A 25,141-nucleotide genomic window follows, 5' to 3' on the forward strand; every position below is an offset into this window, starting at 1 on the left:
TGCAAATTTTTTTTTTTTTAAAGCAAAAGCAAAATTTGTTTTTGATCTTTTGCTTTAAAAGGTAGAGGAGAGATTTAGGGTCTTATAGAGAACCTGTCATGCTGTATTGTTATCGCAGGGGATGTTTACATTCAGTGTATTTAAAACATTTAATAATAAAAATAAATAAATAAATAAAAGCATTTGAAAACCCGCTGCACAAAAACCGTTTGATACAAAAATTTCAATGACCACCATTTTATTCTCTAGAGCCTCTGCTAAAAAAAATAATGTTTGGAGATTTCTGAGCAATTTTCTAGCAAAAATTACTGATTTTTACTTGTACACAAAGAGTGTCAGGAAATGGCTTGGTCCTTAAGCGTGTAAACAGATAGGAATGTATATTATATTCACTTGTTTTAAACTTCTTTTTTTTTTACATTTCTTCAGTTGCTTCCTTGTTTCTGGACTAAGCCAAAATTATGTCATAAATCCCAAGAGTCTTTATAGGAAATTTGTTTCTTTCGTCTGGAGGATGGGAGGGGCTTTCTCAGCTAAGCACCCCCTCCAGCCCACATGCCAGAGCTAAGGGCAGATGGATTCCTGCAAGTAAATGCTGCATAAATACCCTGGCCGTACTGAAGATAGCTAGAAATTCTAGAGGGTGTTTTTCAAAGTGATTTCTCTACAAAATAAAACATGGAGACATGGATGGATGGGTGAGCTTGTCTTGAATCAATAAAAATGAATTAAATAGCATTTACAGTTTGTGGAGCTTAGAAACAGTTTAATTCCGCTTTAACTAACCTTACAGTTTCCATATACAGTTTACTCAAAGTTCTGGAAATTTTGCTCAAATCTCATGCCTAGAAGCTGATAGCTCAAATCAATTTTCCTACCAAACAAAACAGTGTCACTCCTAAAACAATCCTTTTGTTTCCACTGGGAAAACTTTAAATTTTGCTACCTAGGAGTATACACAACCAACTCACACAATTCCCTCAACACAGCTGGTTATCCTATACTCTTGGGAAAAACTGAAAGACTTATTAATGGCCTGGAGTATATATAAATTGTCCTTTGTCAGACACATTGCAGCTGTCAAAATGATGCTTGTACCCCAAATTCTTATATTATTATATACAGTACATATATTTACAGTATTCCCAGGTAAAGCTCCTTACACATGCTAAGAATACTACTACAAAGTAAGGTTGATATATTTAGATGGATTTTTTTTATTCATTTATTTATTACCATTAATTTAAAAGCAAATGTGCAAAAATAAAAATAATTAATTTTACATGTGCAAATAACTGTGCCATGCTTTGTACCCAAAATGTCAGTTTCATGTCATTTTAAATTGGACAAATACACTATATTGCCAAAAGTATTGGGTCGCCTGCCGTTCCACGCACATGAACTCATCCATGTCTTCATGGACCTTGCTTTGTGCACTGAACAGTCATGTTGGAACAGGAAGAGGCCATCCCCAAACTATTCCCAAAAAAGTTGGGAGCATGAAATTGTCTGAAATGTCTTGGAATGCTGATACCTTAAGACTTCCCTTCATTGGAACTAAGGGGCCAAGCCCAACCCCTGAAAAACAACCCCACACCATAACACTCCTCCCCCCCCCCGCCACCAAACTTTACCCTTGGTACAATACAGTGAGCAAGTACCGTTCTCCTGGCAACCACCAAACTCAGACATGTCCATTGTATTGCCAGACAGTGAAGCGTGATTCGTCACTCCAGGGAACATGTCTCCACTGCTCTAGAGTCCAGTGGCGGCGTGCTTTACACCACTGCATCCAACGCTTTGAATTACACTTGGTGATGTAAGGCTTTGATGCAGCTGCTCAGCCGTGGAAACCCATTCCATGAAGCTCTCTATGCACTGTTGATGTGCTAATCTGAAGGCCACACAAAGTTTGAAGGTCTTTAGCTATTGACTCTGCAGACAGTTGGCGACTTCTGTGCACTGTGCGCTTCACCATGCGTTGACCCCGTTCTGTCATTTTACGTGGCCTACCACTTGGTGGCTGAGTTGCAGTTGTTCCCAGTTGCTTCCACTTTGTTATAATACCACTAACAGTTGACTGTGGAATATTTAGTAGCAAGGAAATTTCATGGATGGATTTATTGCACAGGGGGCAACCTATCGCAGTACCACGTTTCAATTCAGTGAGCTCCTGAGAGCGACCCATTCTTTCACAAATGTTTGTAGAAGCAGTCTGCATGCCTAGGTGCTTGATTTTATATACCTGTGGCCATAGAGGTGATTGGAACACCTGAATCCAATGATTTGGAGCTCTCTACGCACTGTTATGCTAATCTGAAGGCCACACCAAGTTTGGAGGTCTTTAGCTATTGACTCTTCAGACAGTTGCCAATTTCTGCGCACTGTGCGCTTCAGCATGCCCTGACCCCGCTCTGTCATTTTTCGTGGCTGAGTTGCTGTTGTTCCCAGTTGCTTCCACTTTGTTATAATACCACTAACAGTTGACTATGGAATATTTAGTAGCATGGAAATTTCACGGATTGGACACAGGTGGCAACCTCTCGGTACCACACTTGAATTCTCTGAGCTCCTGAGAGCAACCCATTTTTTCACAAATGTTTGTAGAAGCAACCTGCATTACTAGGTGCTTGCTTCTATACACCTGTGGCCATGGAGGTGATTAGAACACCCGAATCTAATTATTTGGAGGAGTGTCCCTATACTTTTGGCAATATAGTGTATAATAAAATGTATACTTTTTAGTTACAGTAAAAATAGTTTTACAATATTGCTTAAAGAAAGCCCCATCTTACGAAATGGCAAAGTTAGTGCTGAATAAACATAGTAGACTTGTAAAAATCACTCTGGTTCATGAGAGGTATTCGGGTATGAAAGTGGTTAAACATAGAATAATTCCTTTTTGTTCTGGATGTGGGTCAGCAGTAGGCAAGAGCTCAGGCATGCTTGGATCCTAGTCTGAATCCAGCTCAGCAAACCCACCAGGAAGCTTCCAGTGTACTGGGCCAATCATAAGCAGCTGAGGCATTCCTCACCCTGCAGGTATACATGCCCCTTGTATAAGTGCAGCTGCAGGGTGGGAATGCCTTGGCCACAGATGACTAACTCAGCTGACAGTTCCTTGGAGGGTTTGCACGGGTGGGCTTTAATTAGGCTCAGAGTTCATCCCTAATTGGCAGCCAGGGTATGAAAATGACTTCTGTTTCAAATTAAATCTGTCACTTTACCAGCTTCTCTTTATGGCCCACTTTCTGTGCTACTAATACCTTTCTACACTAACCTTGTTCATCACTTGGTGACACCCAGTACTTCCAGGTATGGAGGAGTACATGTCCATGTCCCCTTCCTGCCAATATGGAGTGCCCAGTGCTTGAGCAACCAATTGCCATGCCCAAGTCACCTGTGAGTGGAGAAGGTTATTTAGCTCTGTGTAAGCTCTGACGTAACTCTCTGTAAGCGCCACATTGGAGGTTACAAAGGGCTACATCGGAGCTTACACATGGCTAAAGAAGCTTCTCCATTCACAAGTGACTTGGAGATGGCAATTGGTCTCCTTCCTGCTCTTATGCAGTGCTCAGTGCTTAAGCAACCAATTGCCATGCCCTACTCACTTGTGAGTGGAGAAGGTTCTTTAGCCATGTGTAAGCTCTATGGTAGCGCTTTGTAACTTCCAACATGGAACTCACAAAGCACCCAGAGCAGTAGCTGGTGAACAGGATGGTGGGGAAGCAGAAGGAAGGTAAATATTTGTAGCAGAGGAAATAGGCTAAAATGACTTGCAACCTAGCCCTGAATGGGTACACATGGACCCAAGCATGTTCATTCACTGGCTAAGCCCAGTCTAAGTTTGAAATCAAATAGACATAAGCCCAGTTTCTCCATTCCAGAAATGCAATATCTAAATAGAATTCTTACTGCACTGAGCTTACATGCATTCGATTTATCTTCTTCCTGAGGCTCCTCAGAGCTCTGGCTTCCCCTTCAGTTCCATTTCTGTTTATGATAAGAGAAACATTCGCTTAGTACACTGATCAAAGTTTAGAAGGATTAAAATAATAATTGAATTGCCGTTTGTGGATACAGACATTTCATCTTCGTCTGCGACGAGGATCCTTTGGTAGAAGCCGGTACATATTGACTTTGATAGGTATATCCAGCCATAATAGCCATTAGAGGAACAGACGCTATATTATCGGCATAGAATGAGATGGATTATTATATTTTTGTATTCTGTGATAGTGCTTTCTGCCCCATTACGTATAACAACAGGCTTACACAAACTGCGCATTTAATGTGGGAAAATCTCGGATGGATAATTGAACAGGGAGTCATGTAATTATAATAAACTGCAGACAAGGAATGGAGATACTGGAAGCATATTTCTAAAGGCACGTATAATTACAGTATATAAATTAAGGTCTTAAGGTATAATGGGTGTAAAAATGCAGAAAATGACAACAAACTGACAGTTTTTTCTTCCAAAGCTTTAACGTAGAACTGAAATCAAAACTTTTTCATTTTAGTTAGAATAAGGAAGGATTATAACATACCACGTTTTTTTTTTGCCACTTTTGCCCCATTGAGGAAATTGCAATTCACTTCCTGTCCCATGGCCATAGTGAGAGGGAATCCCTCCAAAGTGAGGGAATCCCTAGTTGTCACCAGAACTAGTTTCCCCATTGGAGGATTCCCTCTATATTCTTATTCTGATGACAACCCAAAAATTACTCTTACTTTGGTGATAATGGTCACCAGGACAGAGGGACACAGACAGCAATAAAAAACCTTGTAGCAAATCCATCCAGCACCAAAACCTTTGGTTTTATCAGGAGTGCACGGCTGACAGTAGGGCTGTCAGCAACCAATAGAAGAGAGCCAGCACTCAACTGTTGAGGCTGCCTGAAAGTGGTTGTAATGGCTCAAGGTTTTTTACCTTCATGCATTCTATGCATGAAGGAAAAAAGCAAAACTACTAAGACCAGAAAGAGGGGAGAAAACCTACAGAAGAGCACATCGCTGGATCAACAGGATACAGGAGTAAGGTAAGTGTTAGGGAGGGGGGAAAAGAACGTTTTTTTATTAATGCAGAAAATGCATTAAAGTAGTTGTAAACTTCAGACATGAAATATGAACAAATGAACAAATCATATCCCTCAATAATGTGTACTTGTCTCAATTTAGATCAGTGGTTCTCAACCTTTCTAACGCCGCGACCCCTTAATATAGTTCCTCATGTTGTGGTGACCCCCAACCATAAAATTATTTTCATTGCTACTTCAGAACTGTAATTTTGCAGTGGGAGGAATAGTGCCCCATCATTGGTATCAGTGGGAGGACTAGCGCCCCATCGTTGGTATCAGTGGGAGGAATAGTGTCCCATCGTTGGTATCAGTGGGAGGAATAGTGTCCCATCGTTGGTGTCAGTGGGAGGAATAGTGTCCCATCGTTGGTATCAGTGGGAGGAATAGTGTCCCGCCATTGGTGTCAGTGGGAGGAATAGTGCCCCATCATTGGTATCAGTGGGAGGAATAGTGCCCCATCATTGGTATCAGTGGGAGGAATAGTGCCCCATCATTGGTATCAGTGGGAGGACTAGCGCCCCATCACTGGTATCAGTGGGAGGACTAGCGCCCCATCACTGTCAGTGGGAGGACTAGTGTCCCATCGTTGGTATCAGTGGGAGGAATAGTGTCCCGCCATTGGTGTCAGTGGGAGGAATAGTGCCCCATCATTGGTATCAGTGGGAGGAATAGTGCCCCATCATTGGTATCAGTGGGAGGACTAGCGCCCCATCACTGGTATCAGTGGGAGGACTAGCGCCCCATCACTGTCAGTGGGAGGACTAGCGTCCCATCGTTGGTATCAGTGGGAGGAATAGCGCCCCATCGTTGGTGTCAGTGGGAGGAATAGCGCCCCATCGTTGGTGTCAGTGGGAGGAATAGTGCCCCATCGTTGGTGTCAGTGGGAGGAATAGTGCCCCATCGTTGGTGTCAGTGGGAGGAATAGTGCCCCATCGTTGGTGTCAGTGGGAGGAATAGTGCCCCATCGTTGGTGTCAGTGGGAGGAATAGTGCCTCATCGTTGGTATCAGTGGGAGGAATAGTGCCCCATCGTTGGTGTCAGTGGGGGGAGGAATAGTGCCCCATCGTTGGTGTCAGTGGGGGGAGGAATAGTGCCCCATCGTTGATGTCAGTGGGGGGAGGAATAGTGCCCCATCGTTGGTGTCAGTGGGGGGAGGAATAGTGCCCCATCGTTGGTGTCAGTGGGGGGAGGAATAGTGCCCCATCGTTGGTGTCAGTGGGGGGAGGAATAGTGCCCCATCGTTGGTGTCAGTGGGGGGAGGAATAGTGCCCCATCGTTGGTGTCAGTGGGGGGAGGAATAGTGCCTATCATTGGTGTTAGTGGGGGGAGGAATAGTGCCCCATCGTTGGTGTCAGTGGGGGGAGGAATAGTGCCCCATCGTTGGTGTCAGTGGGAGGAATAGTGCCCCATCGTTGGTGTCAGTGGGGGGAGGAATAGTGCCCCATCGTTGGTGTCAGTGGGAGGAATAGTGCCCCATCGTTGGTATCAGTGGGAGGAATAGTGTCCCGCCATTGGTGTCAGTGGGAGGAATAGTGCCCCATCATTGGTATCAGTGGGAGGAATAGTGCCCCATCATTGGTATCAGTGGGAGGACTAGCGCCCCATCACTGGTATCAGTGGGAGGACTAGCGCCCCATCACTGTCAGTGGGAGGACTAGTGTCCCATCGTTGGTATCAGTGGGAGGAATAGTGTCCCGCCATTGGTGTCAGTGGGAGGAATAGTGCCCCATCATTGGTATCAGTGGGAGGAATAGTGCCCCATCATTGGTATCAGTGGGAGGACTAGCGCCCCATCACTGGTATCAGTGGGAGGACTAGCGCCCCATCACTGTCAGTGGGAGGACTAGTGTCCCATCGTTGGTATCAGTGGGAGGAATAGTGCCCCATCGTTGGTGTCAGTGGGAGGAATAGTGCCCCATCGTTGGTGTCAGTGGGAGGAATAGTGCCCCATCGTTGGTGTCAGTGGGAGGAATAGTGCCCCATCGTTGGTGTCAGTGGGAGGAATAGTGCCCCATTGTTGGTGTCAGTGGGAGGAATAGTGCCTCATCGTTGGTATCAGTGGGAGGAATAGTGCCCCATCGTTGGTGTCAGTGGGGGGAGGAATAGTGCCCCATCGTTGGTGTCAGTGGGGGGAGGAATAGTGCCCCATCGTTGATGTCAGTGGGGGGAGGAATAGTGCCCCATCGTTGGTGTCAGTGGGGGGAGGAATAGTGCCCCATCGTTGGTGTCAGTGGGGGGAGGAATAGTGCCCCATCGTTGGTGTCAGTGGGGGGAGGAATAGTGCCCCATCGTTGGTGTCAGTGGGGGGAGGAATAGTGCCCCATCGTTGGTGTCAGTGGGGGGAGGAATAGTGCCTATCATTGGTGTTAGTGGGGGGAGGAATAGTGCCCCATCGTTGGTGTCAGTGGGGGGAGGAATAGTGCCCCATCGTTGGTGTCAGTGGGAGGAATAGTGCCCCATCGTTGGTGTCAGTGGGGGGAGGAATAGTGCCCCATCGTTGGTGTCAGTGGGAGGAATAGTGCCCCATCGTTGGTATCAGTGGGAGGAATAGTGTCCCGCCATTGGTGTCAGTGGGAGGAATAGTGCCCCATCATTGGTATCAGTGGGAGGAATAGTGCCCCATCATTGGTATCAGTGGGAGGACTAGCGCCCCATCACTGGTATCAGTGGGAGGACTAGCGCCCCATCACTGTCAGTGGGAGGACTAGTGTCCCATCGTTGGTATCAGTGGGAGGAATAGTGTCCCGCCATTGGTGTCAGTGGGAGGAATAGTGCCCCATCATTGGTATCAGTGGGAGGAATAGTGCCCCATCATTGGTATCAGTGGGAGGACTAGCGCCCCATCACTGGTATCAGTGGGAGGACTAGCGCCCCATCACTGTCAGTGGGAGGACTAGTGTCCCATCGTTGGTATCAGTGGGAGGAATAGTGCCCCATCGTTGGTGTCAGTGGGAGGAATAGTGCCCCATCGTTGGTGTCAGTGGGAGGAATAGTGCCCCATCGTTGGTGTCAGTGGGAGGAATAGTGCCCCATCGTTGGTGTCAGTGGGAGGAATAGTGCCCCATCGTTGGTGTCAGTGGGAGGAATAGTGCCCCATCGTTGGTGTCAGTGGGAGGAATAGTGCCTCATCGTTGGTATCAGTGGGAGGAATAGTGCCCCATCGTTGGTGTCAGTGGGGGGAGGAATAGTGCCCCATCGTTGATGTCAGTGGGGGGAGGAATAGTGCCCCATCGTTGGTGTCAGTGGGGGGAGGAATAGTGCCCCATCGTTGGTGTCAGTGGGGGGAGGAATAGTGCCCCATCGTTGGTGTCAGTGGGGGGAGGAATAGTGCCCCATCGTTGGTGTCAGTGGGGGGAGGAATAGTGCCCCATCGTTGGTGTCAGTGGGGGGAGGAATAGTGCCCCATCGTTGGTGTCAGTGGGGGGAGGAATAGTGCCCCATCGTTGATGTCAGTGGGGGGAGGAATAGTGCCCCATCGTTGGTGTCAGTGGGGGGAGGAATAGTGCCCCATCGTTGGTGTCAGTGGGGGGAGGAATAGTGCCCCATCGTTGGTGTCAGTGGGAGGAATAGTGCCCCATCGTTGGTGTCAGTGGGAGGAATAGTGCCTATCATTGGTGTCAGTGGGGGGAGGAATAGTGCCTATCATTGGTGTTAGTGGGGGGAGGAATAGTGCCCCATCGTTGGTGTCAGTGGGGGGAGGAATAGTGCCCCATCGTTGGTGTCAGTGGGGGGAGGAATAGTGCCCCATCGTTGGTGTCAGTGGGGGGAGGAATAGTGCCCCATCGTTGGTGTCAGTGGGAGGAATAGTGCCCCATCGTTGGTGTCAGTGGGAGGAATAGTGCCCCATCGTTGGTGTCAGTGGGAGGAATAGTGCCCCATCGTTGGTGTCAGTGGGAGGAATAGTGCCCCATCGTTGGTGTCAGTGGGAGGAATAGTGCCCCATCGTTGGTGTCAGTGGGGGGAGGAATAGTGCCTATCATTGGTGTCAGTGGGGGGAGGAATAGTGCCCCATCGTTGGTGTCAGTGGGGGGAGGAATAGTGCCCCATCGTTGGTATTAGTGACACAAATGATGGGGCACTATTCCTCCCACTGACACCAATGATACTTACCTTGCTGACCCCTGCTCCAGCCTGGGCTCGCTCTCTCCCTCTCCCATCTACAGCCTGCAGAAGCAAAATTTGCACTTACCTGTCAGCTGTCTTCCTTCTCTGGCCTCTCTCCTCTTCACTCGGTCCTGCAGCTCCCTCGATCTTCTTCGATCTGCGTGCTCTGCCGCTCGGCTCCTCCTCTCCAAGCTCCACCTCCTCCCCGGTGATTGGCCACCTGTGTGCCTCTCCTGAACTATAGTTCCGGTGGCCAATCAGCGGCGAGGAGGCGGAGCTGTTGAGTGATCCCGGAGGTGTGGCCAGGTTACAGGGGCAGCATATCATCCCGCCCACAGATCGCGAGACAGAGCAGCGGTGTCTCGGTTCCTAAGACCATCGGAAATATGTTTTCCGATGGTCTTAGGCTACCCCTGGGAAATGGTCGTTCGACCCCCAGGTTGAGAACCGCTGATTTAGAGTATTAAGTATCATTTCTGTCTGCTGCCTTGCTCCTCTGCTATCAGCATGAATCACTTCTGACAAGTTTTACTGACACCAAGAGAAAAAAAACTATGGGGAGGGACCTCCAGCAGATTGACAGCCGCAGATCTGTTCCTGTGTGCTTGGGGGTGTGTCCCTTCCCTCCAATCACCTTTCAGAGCTCTCCTCACAGCTATTCTGAGTGTAATGTCTGCTGTCCACCCCCTTTTTTCTGGATGCTCATGTAAGCCGTGTACGAGGGTGGGATCCCCAGGATACAGTGAAGTCACGAACGAGGAAAGCAACCCCAACACCAGCTTTTGCCACAACAGAATTTTACTTAGATGTGGCAAATAAACACAACCACAAATGCTGGAAACATACAATAAATTTACATACACCCAGCCCAAAGGCTGAGACCCTTGTGCTGCACAGCACGGCGCCTCCTGATGGATGAAGGTAGAAAGTGAAGTAATTTACCTACTGGCGGGCGCAACTAAGCTGCCACACCTTACCTGTTATCACCCTAAGAGAGCAGGAATCAGTGTATGGGTATACGGTATGGGCTAGCCCGCGGTGCAGCACAACAGCTTACAATCTTACACAAATCTACAGTATTCCCCCTCCCATAACTGGCCCTGTAGCACGTGCCTGAGTATTCTTCTGAGCAAAACGCCAGTCTGGCTTGAGTTTGTAGGATTTTATCAGCTCTCCAATGTGAAATGTCACTTTAAGTTGTGGAGTCCTTCCAATGATCAGTAACAACACTTGTGGCCTGACACAAACAGAGACCCTAACTAACTAACTATAGGCCTGGACTCAGTCTCAAGACGGCCAACACTGAAATGAGGTGCGTGCACGATCTTACCGACCCGGGTCTGCTTTGCATCCGCTGGTGACTCTGAACAGAACAAATGTCTCTCCAACAAGCATGCGGTCTCGCTGTATATGTTGCTTAGTTCCTCTGCTCTCATCAGCATTCCTGGCAGCAATCTCATCAGCTTCCTGGCAGCAATCTCATCAGCTTCACTTAGCTGCAGCTCTGGTTACGGAGGGACGCTTTCACACCTGGATGTCATCAGATTCTCAGCTCACAGGGCCCCTTATTCACCATGCTCCAAAACATGGCTTCTCTCTCTCCTTCCTGTTCTCTCCAACTCTGTGTGCAAAACCCCACCTATTCATGAATATACAAATATCTATGCAGTCTGAGGCTGTGTTAGAAAAACAGTGACATCTTGTGGCTAAACCGCAGAATGTCATTCAAAACATTAATTTACTTTCACATAAACAGTGTTCAAACAATGAGAGCTGTTTCCCCATCGCACACTCAGACAAACTTTATAAATTCTGGACTTTGAACAGATGTAGAGAAGAGAAGACTGAAGATTAATAGGTACAACTTATGTAGGTTTGGTTCATCTCTGTGTATCACCTGAGGCCAGCCACTTCACTGGGTATATGTAAGGGTTTACAACCACTTTAACTTCATCCCGCCGGCGCCTCCTGGCCCTTTAAGAGTTTCAGAAGCCGGGAGGCGGGACAGGCGGGGCAGGGTTTAGGGATCATGTGACCGCCGTGATGCGTCGGGATCGGGAAAGGTCCTGATCGAAAGATCAGACCGGGACCTATGCATGATCTATGCATGAAGGTAAAAAACCTTACATGTGCTGCAGTGTAACCTGCTGCCTCAATACTTGAGCCCCATTGAATTCCAGAGATTTGCACATCAGCCTTAGTTGTCCCAGGTCTCTGCTTCCTCATTGGCTGAGACAGCAAGTGGGAGCCATTGCCAGTCAGCCAATTAGGAGAGCCAAGCCACGGCTCTGTGTGTGAATGGACACATGGAGCAGCGGGTGCCCCCATTGCAAGCTGCTTGCTGTGGGGGCACCCGACAGAAAGGAAGAGCCAGGAGGATCTGTGGGGGACCCAAAAAGAGGAGGATCCAGGCTGCTCAGTGCAAACAAAACCACTGCATATAGCAGGTAAGTTATATGTTATAGAATGTTATAGAAGATAAGATAATATGTTTGTTATTTTACAAAAAAAAAAAAAATTAATGTTTTGTATTGCTTTAAAGCTCATCCCACCCTACCCTACTACAACTCACACACTAACAAATGAAAAAAAAATCCTATCATTCCTTAAATAAAGACAAAACCTTTTTTGGCTTTAAATATATAAGTTGTGAAAATTAGAGACACTTGGTAGGTTTTTGGTCAGTTAAAATGCTCTGTTTCCATGGTTGATCAGAGAGTGTCTTTCAAGAAATTTGGTATTCATACATTTACAGTGAAAGGGAAAAAAATCCTTACAAATCATAGGGGTGAATTTAAATGGTAACTCCGCTTTCATGGAAAAAAATATATATAGCATATATATGTAGCACTACCATTGGATAGGATGGGTCCTCTGTTCTTTGCCTTGACCTTCTCAAGAACTGCAGCCCCCCTGACACAGCAGGTTGAGTGTACAAACATACAATATCACAGGAAATCACTGAAAGCAATGCTTGGTATCCAATAGTAGTGCTATACTAAAGAAAACAAGCACCAAACCAGGTAGTAAAGGTAAACTTAATATAGTTTGCAAACTCCAGGTGAGTTTTCATGTGTGTGTGAGGAGAGGATTCCGTCTAGCCACTTTGCCATGAAGGCTAGATCGGTGGGGAGCTGCAGTGATGGTTGTCCTTTTGGAACTTTGTCCCATCTCCACACGGGATCTCTGGAGCTCAGCCAGAGTGACTATCGGGTTTTAAGTCACCTCTCCTACTAAGGCCCTTCTCCCTCAATTGCTCCATTTGCCCGGGCATCCAGCTGTTGAAAGGGTCCTAGCTGCGCCAAGCTTCTTTTTTATTTTTTTAATAATTATGGAGGCCACTGTGCTCTTGGTAACCTTCAGTGCAGCACACTTTTTTTGTAGCCTTCCCCAGATCTGTTCCTTGCAATAAACCTGTCTCTGAGCTCTGCAGGCAGTTCCTTTGACCTCATGGCTTTTTTTCTGATACAGTATGCATTGTCAGCTATGAGGACTTTTATAGAGAGGTGTGTGCCTTTTCAAACCATGTCTAATCAATTTAATTTACCACAGGTGGACTCCAGTCAAGGTGTAGAAACATCTCAGTAACAATCAAGAAAAATGGGAGGCACCTGAGCTAAATTTCAAGTGTTGTTGCAAAGAGTCTGAATACTTATGCCAATGCCAGCTATTTATTTTTCAATAAAATCACAGACATTTCTAAAATTCTGTTTTCGTTTTGTCATTTGTCATTATGGGGTAGTGAGAGTAGATTAATGAGAAAAAAAATGAATTTGCCTTGAGAAAGGTAACCCACCGAACCCCAAAGCATTAGATTCTTATTATTTATGTTACGCTGTCGTCACAATTAACATGTGGAATGCATTAGTTTAGAGTGCTGGTGACTCCCATCTCTGCTATAGACACAACAGGACATAAGAAAAATTCTCTTTAAAGCAATGGTCTGCAGTATGCAGCCTGGGGGCCGGCTGTGGCCCTTTGCCTGCTTTTATCCAGCTCTTGGGGCACTATGTCATCCACCAATATCAATAATGGGGCATAATTCCCCCCACTGACACCGATGAAGGGGCGCAATTATTCCCAATGACACCAACAATGAGGCACAATGTATCCCAATGACACCACCAATGGGGCACAATTCTTTCAAATCACACCAATGATGGGGCGCAATTCATTCCACTAACACCAACGAAAGAGCACAATTCCTCCTACTGACACCAACAATGGGCACAATTCCTTCCAATGACACGATGGGACATTGTTTTTTCCCACCAACATTGGGACCTTTTCAACTCCCAATGGCCACAGTCCGGCCCTCATAAAGGCTAAAGGACAGTAAATTGGCCGTTTGTTTAGAAAGTTGGGAGACCCCTGCTCTAAAGCAAGAGATATTCTCTCTAAGACTGTTGTCACCAAACCAAGTGTTCCATTTGAAAATCTTTGTTTTTGTCACAACTAAATATTTTGGATCTTCTCTCACTTTCCAAGCTGGTGATGATGGGTCTTCTAACCCGTATTTATACTATCCACAATAAAAGAAAAGTTTTGGCTTTAGATGCACTTTAAGACTAAATATTCTTATGTTGTGACGTATTCAGTTGTACTTAGTTTCCTAGTCTTGGGACACAAGCTACTTTACAGTCTTATAACCTGTGTTCTGTTCCTTGTGAGTCTCTCGGTGTCCTCAGGGTCACTGACCGTTTTGCCTGTTTATTATAAACAGACCTATAATCCAGTTTGTATTCACACCAGCATAATACAGAATAGTGCGTAGAATACTTAACCAATTCGGTCATAGCTCCTGGCAGTACTAATAGGACCTATACCACCAGAACAAAATCCTTTAAATATTTAAATCTTTAATTTCCCCAATGAAGACCTAAAAATATTGTGTTTATTATGCGGCGCTGGACACAATAAGGAGACGCGCTGAAGGTCACAAATAATTGGAACTGATTTCAGCCAAGGGTCTTCCATTTCACAGACGAGCGCCTTAACCAAAAGGCTACTAAATTAAAACGACTGTACGGTTTCAAGCGGAGCGCTGCCATATACAGGCGGCGAAGAGGAGAGGGGTTAGGAAATAACTTCAAGAAAACATCTAGGAGACAATGAAATGCTGATGCCTCGCTTTAAACAAAGGCTGCGGGAAATGACCTCCGAGCTGAGAGTTTATGAGGCAGGCAGAAGAATGGCAGGGGAGAAGGAGGTTTATGGACAGTAATGAAGGCACATGCAGTTAGGAGAGACGGGCTACAACCTGATAGAGGAAGAGGATATACTGTCACCTTTATTAACGTCAGCGCTTTTGCTCATTCTGGAGGCAAAGTGTGATATATAGTGTCTGCCAGTTTATTTTATGTTTGCATACAGCAGTGTGCTTGGTCTAATGTCCACTGCTAGTGTTTCATGTTGGCCATATACTGTATGTGGCACCTTTGGAAGTTTTCAAAAAACTTTTAGTTGTAAAAAAAAAATATACATATATATATATATATATATATATATGAAAAAGCCAAAAACAAATTCGGAAGCAAGGCTACCCTTTAAACAAATTTTACCAGTGTAAACATTGTGTAATAAATCATATGAAACAAAAACATTAATCCAAACTACAATAGAAAGTCCAAAATTATGCTAAAGTGCTCAGTGGCACTCCGAACAACATCCACTCAGGTGCTATAGGTCTATCAAAGAAGGTGCTATATGATGTATAAAGTGCTCTGTAATGGAATCCCTCCATAGAGAGCTGTAATGACCCAGGTGCACAATGTACTCAATGGATCATATTGACCCCTTGTATGACCAAGTGAGTCAATAGGAGCTAAACATTTTCTGGAGATGTATGTACTCAGCCCCTTTAACCCCCGGTTCACATCTATGTGGCCGTGCGGGTTGCGTTTTGCACGGGCACGAGAGCCCATTTATTTGAATGGATTCCCATGCCCGGGAGACGCAGGTAAGTCTCTGCACTTCTTTGGAAAACGCAGCCCGCACGGGAACCTTGTTTCCTGTATAAAAAACATAAACGTGCAGCGCTGTTAAAACCAATAAATAAATACATATATAGACATGTAAGAAAGTGCACACAAATATATAAAGTGACACTGTGCATCTATGTATGTGCCACTAGAATATGTGGCCAATATAAACGTGAAAGAAAACACTGTGTCTAAAACATATGTCCAGAGTGCAGGCGTGAACGAGATCTCAAATGATCTTCTGGTATCCAAAAGACACAGATTGTGGATAAGGTGAGACAATTAAAGTGTAGATTGCGCACTCACCAGATACGCAACCTTTTTGCGCATTTGTATGATAATAAGGACATCAGACTTCAGACATCTCATCAAAAAGGTCTGGTCAGATCTGGTCAATGCCTCCTTCGCTATCCCGCGGTTTGCACTTAGCCTTCCCAAATGGTAACCACTCTGCGGATGTACCTGGCTCCCACAGGAGCTCAAAAAGAAACAACAGAGGAGGCCAGTAGTGCAATATTGCCTTAGGATGTTTATTCCACACAATGGATATGTATACAGCAAGAAAGCAAATAAAATAGATTACTGACCGATTGCAAGCTGCCGCCGGGACCCCTTGTGGTGCCGGCGGTAAGGCGTCAAAACAGCTACAGGCCGACCCTGCCACGTTTCGAGCAAGTGCTCTTAGTCATAGGGTGTCCTGGCCATGAGCTGTTGACGCCGCACTGTCCTTTAAATAGTGGGAGTGGTGGGTGTATCATTGCCACGCGCCATCTTCCCAGAGATAAGTGTCCTTACAAGCGGCGCCATTTTGGCGTAGCCCGGACTGACTGCACATGTGCGAGCGTGTGTCAGATCCCGGAAACATCGCTATACCATCATATAGGATCACCAGATAAAAGCATGTTATCATGGAGATATTACAATTCAGTGTAAGTCCTGGACCCAATTTCAAATAAATAAATAAATACCGAAAAAGGGGGGTATACCAATTAAACGGCAATTCTCTCAGGTATGGCTACATAAAAGAAAACTTAATTTATCCTTATTAAAAAGGGCTTTATTGTTCCGGTCCAAGAATAAAATAATACTTTAAAAATTAAAATTATATCTAAGCATATAGCTACATATAGCACAGGTGATCCTATATTGGTAATGTTACACATATTGCACCTTGCAAAAATATTTTTTTATATGACTTATTGCAACATGATCGTACTTGATATAAAGGATATTCATAAATACATCAAAGCAAAGAGATATATGTCACACTAAATATCTTATTGTGTGGCATTTCAGAAAGGCATTCGTATGATTTGATAATATTATCTATCTAATAAAACTACATATGTAACTATGCAGTACCTATAGGCATACTACAATAGTATATGTATATGCATGTATGCTATTATTTATGATCTATAGCACATTTATTATAAGATATATAAAAATAAAAATAAGATACATAATATATAAAAAAGGATAAATATGAATATCCCATATCTTATAATATCTTGTAAAAATGCATATATAAAATCTGTCAATAATTGTAAACGTATAGAAGTAAACGTATAGTGATACATATATCGTATATAACGTATAGTGATACATATATCACATAAATATCCCATATCTTATAATATCTTGTAAAAATGCATATATACTTGCATATATAAAAACTGTCAATAATTGATAAATAGGATAAATTAAGTTTTCTTTTATGTAGCCATACCTGAGAGAATTGCTGTTTAATTGGTATACCCCCCTTTTTCGGTATTTATTTATTTATTTGAAATTGGGTCCAGGACTTACACTGAATTGTAATATCTCCATGATAACATGCTTTTATCTGGTGATCCTATATGATGGTATAGCGATGTTTCCAGGATCTGACACACGCTCGCACATGTGCAGTCAGTCCGGACTACGGCAAAATGGCGCCGTTTGTAAGGACACTTATCTCTGGAAAGATGGCGCGTGGCAATGATACACCCACCACTCCCACTATTTAAAGGACAGTGCGGCGTCAACAGCTCATGGCCAGGACACCCTATGACTAAGAGCACTTGCTCGAAACGCGGCAGGGTCGGCCTGTAGCTGTTTTGACGCCTTCACGCCGGCACCACAAGGGGTCCCGGCGGCAGCTTGCAATCGGTCAGTAATCTATTTTATTTGCTTTCTTGCTGTATACATATCCATTGTGTGGAATAAACATCCTAAGGCAATATTGCACTACTGGCCTCCTCTGTTGTTTCTTTCTGAGCTCCTGTGGGAGCCAGGTACATCCGCAGAGTGGTTACCATTTGGGAAGGCTAAGTGCAAACCGCGGGATAGCGAAGGAGGCATTGACCAGATCTGACCAGACCTTTTTGATGAGATGTCTGAAGTCTGATATCCTTATTATCATACAAATGCGCAAAAAGGTTGCGTATCTGGTGAGTGCGCAATCTACACTTTAATTGTCTCACCTTATCCACAATCTGTGTCTTTTGGATACCAGAAGATCATTTGAGATCTCGTTCACGCCTGCACTCTGGACATATGTTTTAGACACAGTGTTTTCTTTCACGTTTATATTGGCCACATATTCTAGTGGCACATACATAGATGCACAGTGTCACTTTATATATTTGTGTGCACTTTCTTACATGTCTATATATGTATTTATTTATTGGTTTTAACAGCGCTGCACGTTTATGTTTTTTATCTGTTTTAGAGGTCTTATATGGTGCCTTTTGTGTACAGCTGCTGTAATCTGGGAATTGATAGACTGGAAGGCGCTCACTTACTTTATATGTTTTTAGTACTTGTTTCCTGTATGGTTGTGTTTTCCAGTGTGGGCGGCGTGCCATTAGAAATAATGGCACCCGCCCTCAGGTCTGCATTTCTCTGTGTGGGTGGTGCGGCTGCACAGATTTTCGTGCGGATCTGCAGCGGCACCACCCGCACAGATGTGAACCTAGGGTAAGAGTCCTCCATCCAGCTCAAATGAATCTTCTCAGATACCCTTTCATATGGCCCAGAAAATATGTCTCAAAAGCAAACATAAAAGGCACTGATAGGTGGCACTGATGAAGAGGCACCAGTAGGGACCTGATTTTACATTCACTTGAATTCAGGGCAATTTTTTTTTTACCAAAAACTAATAGAAAGCTTCCAGACTTGCCACATGTATGGGATACTCTTGGGTTGATTTACTAAAATTGGAGAGTGCAAAATCTGGTGCAGCTGCGCCATGGTAGTCAGTCAGCTTCTAACTTCAGCTTGTTCAATTAGGCTCCATGCACACGGGACGTTTTGATAACGTTTGTAACGTTACGTTAAAAACGTGTTTTTCAGCTTTTTTTTTGCGTTTTTGCTGCATTTAGCAGCGTTTTCATGCGTTTTTCCGTGTTTGCATTTTTTTTACCCCCCCAAAATAAATTTTTTTGGTCAAAAGAACATTCTAAAACAATGGTTTGCAGCGATTTACCGTGTTTTACAGTGTTTTGATGCCTTTTTCAGCGTTAGAGCATTTTTACAGCTAAAATACTGCTCTAGAAAACTAGTCCTGGTTTTTTTTCCAGCCAAAAAATGTTGATTGCAGTCTATGTGTGCATGGACACATAGGATAACATGCTGGGGAGTTTACTGGATGTAGAAAAAACATCAAAAGCCAAAAACATCCACTGTAAAAATGTCCAGTGTGCATGAGGACTTAAGCTTTGGCAGTAAAACCTAGAAGCTGATTTGTTTCTATGCAGAGCTGCACCCAGTTTTAGTAAATAACCCTTTGTCGTTTTGGAGAACTTAAGTGTAAACTATCAGTTTCAATCACTAGAGGGAACATGTTGACTAACACCCTGGTCACACCAAAGCTGATTTTGAAATTGTGCGACTTACAGTGAAGTCATGCGATTTCAAAATCAGGTGACTTGCCGATTTGAGGTGTGAATGGCTATGCACAGATATCTATGCAAATCACACCAAAAGTAGTGCATGCACTACTTTAGAAATCGATGCGGCTCCAACCAAGTTGGAACAGCACCGATATGACCACTCTAATAGCGTACAATAGGGTGCGACTTGGCATACAATTTGCAAGTTGCATGACATGCAAATCGCATATCAAGTCGCACCCGATGTTACCAGGGGCTAAGGGCTCATTGACATAGGATTGCAGTGTGCTTTACTGCACTGGTACTGTTTTGTTACTGGCAACGTTTAGATATCTACGAGTACATGTGATGTGCAGTGACGGAGCCCAAGCAAAGTCTTGCATGCAACAGTTCGAACAAAGTTGACACAATGGTGGAATTCCTCCACTTAGGAGTGTCAGCACACAACCTTTGGTACCGAAAGCAACTATTTTACATACTACAGGTGCCTATATAGTGCTGGCAATTTACATATACCGTATATATATATATATATATATATATATATATATATATATATATATACAGGGGCGGACTGACAACTCATGGGGCCCCCGGGCAATAGGGGATCATGGGGCCCCTGTGTCCTAGCACAAATTTAAAAAAGCCTATGAAAAAGGTACCAGGGGCATCTCATGGGGCCCCCTACTGATCCCGGGCCCTCGGGCAGTGCCCGAGTTTCCAAATGGTCAGTCCACCCCTGTATATATATATACATATATATATATATATATATATATATATAAAAACACACAGTATATTGTACATTCACATCAGTCCCTGCCCTCAAGGAGCTTACAATCTAAGGTCTCTAACATATTAATACATACACATACTAGAGCCAATATAGACAGGAGCCAATTAACCTACCAGCATGTCTTTGGAGTGTGGGAGGAAACCAGAGTACCCAGAAACTAGGAAACCCACGCAGGCACAGGGAAAACATACAAACTCCATATAGGTAGTGCTGTGGTTGGGATTAAAACTGATGACCCTACTGCTGCCAGGCTGAAATGCTAACCACTTAGCAGCCCCCCAGGATCAACTCTTTTACCCAGAAAAATGTCTCATTTTCTTTATCCTGTTCTTTCTTAGAATATGTATGCTGTACTACTAACAGTTAGCTGACAGCTAGCTAACAAACCTGGCAGGAACAGCATTGTGTTTTATTCCAAAACTTATTTTACTTCTGTGAATAGTTCTGGAAAACTGAAATACACATAAACTGAAGTTACAATATGCTTAAACACATCTCTTACAAATGCATACAATGAACACATTTCTTACAAACCGCTACCTACAAATCACATTAAATATATTAAAATTGCGATTTAACTATGTATGTGACTTTAACAATCATAATGGATGAACTTACAGGCATAGGTGTATCAAAGGGAGATGGGAAGCCTTCACTGGTGATGCTAAACTGGAACTGGACTGATGTGGAAGTGAGACTTCCTGTTTCAGAAAAGAACAGACTGCAATAGTAGAGAATGCCCAATAGAGGGCTCCCTACTAAACACAATGATGTGAATACAGAATAGTATGGACAATGTGCATGCTAGCTTATATTTGATTACAGTGTGCCTACTCTAGTGTGCATAGTTGAGTAGATTTAGTTTGGCTGAAGTGAGCATGTCTGTGGTGTTCAAGCTGGAGAGCTCTGCACGTCATTCCTTTGTCACCTCCCCCTGGTTCTGGAAGTCTCCAGAAACATCTAGAAGCCAGTGGGCGGGGTGCAGGGGCAGGGATCTGAATATTCATGGAAGTTTTATCAATCCCCAGGCAGGAGGCCTGGCATGGTGATAAGATATGCCCATAAATAGAGAAGAGCCTGGCCAGCAAGGGTTCATTGCTGGTTGAGAGGATGGAGAGGATTTTACTCCAATTGTTGGTTTGGTCTTCTTCATTTGTATAACTAAGAGTTGGGGGGGGGGGAGGAGTATGGATCAGTAGCTATTGTTTTAATTTAGGAATACATCTATTCTACACTAGTCATGCACCAAGTGGCAGGATTTCAACGGACAGTGGGAGTACCTCTACCTTCACCACCCAAAGCCTATAGGGGAGAGGCAGCCAGGTGCAATACTCAGCTATTCATCTGGGAGGGATAACTATTGCCAGCCTTCACCTCTGCCTTGGGATCATTTTTTGTTAATGTGCCAGTGCTGGGATCAGTATTGAAAGTGTTTCCTAGTCTATTGAAAGTAACTTCCCCTGGAAACACAGTATGGAGTTTATGCTAAGAAGGCAGTGTAGTCACAGTGGTCCTTAAAGTTCTTGTACACTTTTCACTCTCTCCAAAGCCTACAAGGGAGATTGCAGTTGAGTGCAATATTCAGCTAGCTTTCAGAGGGACAGAATACTGTTATCCTCCACCTTTATTTGGGGAATTCTCAGTTGAAGCCAGGTTACATAGTTAGCCTGGTTAAAAAAAGACAAAAGTCCGTCCAGTTCAACCATTAAAAAAAAAATAAAGTTATAATCCTATACCCACAGTTGATCCAGAGGAAGGCAAAAAACCCAGCAAAGCATGATCCAATTTGCTCCTGTAGGGAAAAAAAACTCCTTCCTGATCCCCCGAGAGGCAATCGGATATTCCCTGGATCAACTTTACCTATAAATGTTATATCCAGTTATATTCTGTGTATCTAAGAAATAATCCAGGACTTTTTCTAAAGCAATCCACTGAGGTGGCCAGAACCAACTCTTGAGGGAGTCTATTCCACATTTTCACAGCTCATACTGTGAAGAAACCTTTCCGTGTTTGGAGATTAAATTTATTTTTCTCCAGACATAAAGAGTGCCCCCTTGTCTTCTGTGATGACATCAGGGTGAATAACTACACCGAGTTCATTATATGAACCACTGATGTATTTATACATGGAGATCATATCCCCCCTTATGTATTATACATGGTGATCATATCCCCCCTTATGCATTATACATGGAGATCATATCCCCCCTTATGTATTATACATGTTGATCATATCCCCCCGTATGTATTATACATGGTGATCATATCCCCCCTTATGTAATATACATGGAGATCATATCCCCCTTATGTATTATACATAGAGATCATATCCCCCCTTATGTATTATACATGGCAATCATATCCCCCCTTATGTATTATACATGGTGATCATATCCCCCCCCCCCTTATGTATTATACATGGAGATCATATCCCCCCTTATGTATTATACATGGAGATCATATCCCCCCTTATGTACTGTATTATACATGGAGATCATATCCCCCCTTATGTATTATACATGGAGATCATATCCCCCCTTATGTATTATACATGGTGATCATATCCCCCCTTATGTATTATACATGGAGATCATATCCCCCTTATGTATTACACATGTTGATCATATCCCCCTTATGTATTATACATGGAGATCATATCCCCCCTTATGTATTATACATGGTGATCATATCCCCCCTTATGTATTATGCATGCTGATCATATCCCCCCTATGTATTATACATGGTGATCATATCCCCCCTTATGTATTATACATGGTGATCATATCCCCCCTTATGTATTATACATGAAGATCATATCCCTCCTTATGTATTATACATGGTGATCATATTCCCCCTTATGTATTATACATGGAGATCATATCCCCCCTTATGTATTATACATGGTGATCATATCCCCCCTTATGTATTATACATTTTGATCATATCCCCCTTATGTATTATACATGGAGTTCATATCCCCCCTTATGTATTATACATGTTGATCATATCCCCCATATGTATTATACATGGTGATCATATCCCCCCTTATGTATTATACATGGTGATCATATCCCCCCTTATGTAATATACATGGAGATCATATCCCCCTTATGTATTATACATGGAGATCATATCCCCCCTTATGTATTATACATGGTGATCATATCCCCCTTATGTATTATACATGGAGATCATATCCCCCCTTATGTATTATACATGTTGATCATATCCCCCCTTATGTATTATACATGGTGATCATATCCCCCCTTATGTATTATACATGGCGATCATATCCCCCTTATGTATTATACATGGAGATCATATCCCCCCTTATGTACTGTATTATACATGGAGATCATATCCCCCCTTATGTATTATACATGAAGATCATATCCCCCCTTATGTATTATACATGGAGATCATATCCCCCTTATGTATTACAGATGTTGATCATATCCCCCTTATGTATTATACATGGAGATCATATCCCCCCTTATGTATTATACATGCTGATCATATCCCCCCTTATGTATTATACATGAAGATCATATCCCCCCTTATGTATTATACATGGTGATCATATTCCCCCTTATGTATTATACATGGAGATCATATCCCCCCTTACGTATTATACATGGAGATCATATCCCCCCTTATGTATTATACATAGAGATCATATCCCCCTTATGTATTATACATGGGGATCATATTCCCCCTTATGTATTATACATGGAGATCATATCCCCCCTTATGCATTATATATGGAGATCATATCCCCCCTTATGTTTTATACATGGAGATCATATCCCCCTTATGTATTATACATGGAGATCATATCCCCCCTTATGTATTATACATGGTGATCATATCCCCCCTTATGTATTATACATTTTGATCATATCCCCCCTTATGTATTATACATGGAGTTCATATCCCCCCTTATGTATTATGCATGTTGATCATATCCCCCGTATGTATTATACATGGTGATCGTATCCCCCCTTATGTATTATACATGGAGATCATATCCCCCCTTATGTATTATACATGGAGATTATATCCCCCTTATGTATTACACATGTTGATCATATCCCCCTTATGTATTATACATGGTGATCATATCCCCCCTTATGTATTATGCATGCTGATCATATCCCCCTTATGTATTATACATGGTGATCATATCCCCCCTTATGTATTATACATGGTGACCATATCCCCCCTTATGTATTATACATGAAGATCATATCCCTCCTTATTATTATACATGGTGATCATATCCCCCCTTATGTATTATACATGGTGATCATATTCCCCCTTATGTATTATACATGGTGATCATATTCCCCCTTATGTATTATACATGGAGATCATATCCCCCCTTATGTATTATACATGGTGATCATATCCCCCCTTATGTATTATACATTTTGATCATATCCCCCCTTATGTATTATACATGGAGTTCATATCCCCCCTTATGTATTATACATGTTGATCATATCCCCCGTATGTATTATACATGTTGATCATATCCCTCGTATGTATTATACATGGTGATCATATCCCCCCTTATGTATTATACATGGTGATCATATCCCCCCTTATGTAATATACATGGAGATCATATCCCCCTTATGTATTATACATGGAGATCATATCCCCCCTTATGTATTATACATGGTGATCATATCCCCCCTTATGTATTATACATGGAGATCATATCCCCCCTTATGTATTATACATGTTGATCATATCCCCCCTTATGTATTATACATGGTGATCATATCCCCCCTTATGTATTATACATGGCGATCATATCCCCCTTATGTATTATACATGGAGATCATATCCCCCCTTATGTACTGTATTATACATGGAGATCATATCCCCCCTTATGTATTATACATGGAGATCATATCCCCCTTATGTATTACACATGTTGATCATATCCCCCTTATGTATTATACATGGTGATCATATCTCCCTTATGTATTATACATGGAGATCATATCCCCCCTTATGTATTATACATGGAGATCATATCCCTCCTTATGTATTATACATGGAGATCATATCCCCCCTTATGTATTATACATGGTGATCATATCCCCCCTTATGTATTATACATGCTGATCATATCCCCCCTTATGTATTATACATTTTGATCATATCCCCCTTATGTATTATACATGGAGTTCATATCCCCCCTTATGTATTATACATGTTGATCATATCCCCCGTATGTATTATACATGGTGATCATATCCCCCTATGTATTATACATGGTGATCATATCCCCCC

This window comes from Staurois parvus, unplaced genomic scaffold, assembly GCF_062004578.1.
Source record: "Staurois parvus isolate SC_StPar_1 unplaced genomic scaffold, SC_StPar_1.0 ptg000708l, whole genome shotgun sequence".
In the NCBI taxonomy this organism is placed as follows: Eukaryota; Metazoa; Chordata; class Amphibia; order Anura; family Ranidae; genus Staurois; species Staurois parvus.